We start from the raw sequence: 3,153 nt of genomic DNA on the forward strand, positions 1-3,153 counted from the left end.
TTGGAACCAGAGTTTTCCAATCGTAAAGTATTGATTTTCTAGAATTCCATATCATTTCTACGAAAAGTTGTTTTTCCCCGTATAAAATACATGGAAAACTTTGAGCGCTTTGAGAGACCTCTAAATATTTTTTGATTTCAAACTAAAAATATTGGGGTATATTTTTTCGATATAGAACAATCGTAGGGGGTAAGAGAATTAAAATTCCGACTTAAATTTTTTTTGGACCACCCTAATGTACTTACATAGTAGTTGTGGCTGTACTGCATTTTGTGCATTACAGCTGCTATATTTGTCTTAATTTATGTGGCATTACTTTTTCGTTTTTATTGCTGTTGTGTGCGTAGCTGAGCGCCAGATAAAATGTTTTGAAGACTTTGTATTTTTTATTTACTGCAGATTCTGTTAATAAGTTCTTATGCTGTTCCTAACTAATTTATTTATATATTCACGCTGGCACAGTTCGTCATTCCTTCTGCCTCAGTGTACCCGTTGATAACCATTTTGAAGTGAAACTTCTTTGCGCTCGGTTGGGTGTAAAACCAAACATCGATGTAATGAAAAAGCGGTACGGCTCTAATTGGAAAGAACCGACAGAAGAAGAGAGGAGATAGCGAGGGTGGTTGGGCTCGATTGAGATTAAGATTAAGATTTTGATTAAGGATAAGATTTAAAAGTTCGTTGCCGTTTTTGGGTTTTTCTTATCAAATCTAGCAACTACTTATACTGATGAAGTCCTGCCTACCACCAAAAGCTATAGCTTTGCAACGAAAAAGAGTAGCGAAATTTCTCATCGAAGCCACTGAGATATGAACCAGCGACTCCTGATTACAAAGCTCGTCCTTAAGTATGTTTGTTTTTGTTATTTTTTGGCCCAATAACAACTTTTATTCAACAATTTTATTGAAGTGGAGGCGGGTTTTTAGTGAAAAATTTTTCAATAAATTTGTTATTAAGCCAAAAAATTACAAACCCATTTTTAATTTTGCACAAGATTTGGAACTCTGATTTTTGGCGTTTACGTTGTGGAATTAACCATATTTTTATCAAAAATTAGCTAAAAATAATATATTAAAAAAAACTCTGTACCTAAATTTTATTAATTGACTGGACAATATGTATGTATATTTTTAAAAATTTAATTTTAGGAAAGCTTATGGCTAAAAGACAAACAGCTAGCAGTCTTTCAATTTGTCTTTCGAAAGACAGTACAGAGCTTTCAAGGCAGTTGTCGGAATTGGCAAATTTCTTACGAAAGACTTTTGACTTTCCAAGGACTGCCGCAATCCTTAAATTGAGACTGTATTTCGCTCTACGCCGCGAGAGATTTCCAAAATCGATAACTTCATATTGCAATGAGTCAAACAATGAATAACATTTTGTACCAAAATAAATCACAAAAAAAAATTCGGTAAAAACATTATGAACATCAAACAAAAAGTGCATTAACAACTGATTAACAAATTATCTATAATGAAAACGGATCGAAACATATGTAAACTATAAAGTTGATACCAAAAAGTAGCAATCAGCGAAAAATATATATCAGAGTTAATGACAACATGAAATCAAGCAAAACTTCGCACATCTTTGCCAAACAAAAAAATAAAAACAAAAAAAAATTGAAACACGAACAATCAAAAAAAGAAAACAATGAAATAATTAAATTAAGTCTAATTTATTATAATTAAAAATCGAAAAGTGGTAACAACAAAGCAGCCGATAAAAGGCATACACTCATAAGTTATAAACATAAATTTCGGTATGGACATTTGAGGTGAATACATTTTCGATTCGCTTCGATGCGCTACATCAATCGAACTTACTCGGAAGCTGTATTCGCCTCTGCATGCATATATACATACATACATGCACAAATGCTAATTTGCATACATACCTACAACATATGTATGTGCACAGGTAACTACATAAAATAGCTACATATATATATAGGTTGGTAGCTAGATAAATGTGCGTAAATGTTTTTTGTTTTTTTTTTTTGAGTGTGAATATACATTTTAAACTACATGCATGGACACAAATATTTGATGTGATCTGAACTGATTTCTGGCGATTTGATTTGAACACAAAACCGGTTTTCGATTTGATTTGGCTGTTTCTTCAACAAGTGAGATCATTTTGAAAGCTGATTTTGTCAATGAATTCAACATTAATAAACCAAAGTTATATTATAATTAATTATAGTATTGTTAAACAAATGTGAAAGAGTGTTAAAATAAGACATACATACATATGATTTTTTATTTGTGTTTGTGTGTTTTAAATTTATGAATAAATGACTAAATCGAAATTTAGTAACAACGAAAATGTCCACATTCCATGCGTATTCAACACATTAACGGTGCAACAATTGGGTAAGATGTCTTGCTGCTAATCATTGTTAACATTTCTATTGTCGGCGGCGCGCAGCAGCAGCAGCAGCAGCAAAAAGGCAACAGCCACAACAAAGCTTCTTTATACCCGTTAATCATATACAGCTGTATGCGCATGACTTTGAACTTTAGCCGACAAAACTTTGAAAATTATGTGAAAAAATTAATGTTCGTTTTCACAGCGATGAACGTAAAAATAGTTAAGAGGTAAAAAAAAAATAAAAGTATTCAAGTCCATTTTGTATACCTTTCATGAAAATGAAATTTTATTATAATTTTGGTCCGTTGTTTTTAAGTACAAGAAGAAGAAGAGAAAGCTCCCTAAAAAATATATCGAATTTATCAAAATGACGACTTAAAATCTTTCGTAAGACCATTTAAAGTACATATTAGAGATATGTATTCCGGAAAAAGTTGGCTAGGAGGATATCTCCCTATAACCCCTTACTTATGATCTACTGAGGAACAATGTTGAGAAAACCACAGTAAACGGAGTTATGGATCAACCGAGACGAATGTGTAGTCTCAAGTAGAGGTGCCGTTTTTAAATTGATTAAATCGAAGATCGATTAATCGAGGCCTTCGGTGAACCGATTCAAAAAATTCCAGAATTGATATTCGATTTTTCCTTAATTGGTGCATATTGATCAACGGTTTACCCCAGAAAATTTATACAATTTGAAAGAAATTTAAATCGGAGGCTGGTGCAAAGAAAAAAAAAGAAATGGGGCTTGATACCTTCCACCTTTCTAACTTGAGA

At 32.3% G+C, this 3,153-nt stretch overlaps 1 long non-coding RNA gene across 1 annotated transcript; it reads left to right on the forward strand.

The window, feature by feature from the left end:
* Positions 1-210: 210 nt before the first annotated feature.
* On the forward strand, positions 211-2,092 carry LOC118746626. Its single transcript, XR_004993863.1, has 2 exons — positions 211-847; positions 1,149-2,092. It is a non-coding gene; the product is annotated as an uncharacterized LOC118746626 (long non-coding RNA).
* Positions 2,093-3,153: the final 1,061 nt, after the last annotated feature.

The sequence above is a fragment of the Rhagoletis pomonella genome, unplaced genomic scaffold (genome assembly GCF_013731165.1).
Source record: "Rhagoletis pomonella isolate Grant_MI unplaced genomic scaffold, Rhpom_1.0 Rhpom_scaffold_00011, whole genome shotgun sequence".
NCBI lineage: Eukaryota > Metazoa > Arthropoda > Insecta > Diptera > Tephritidae > Rhagoletis > Rhagoletis pomonella.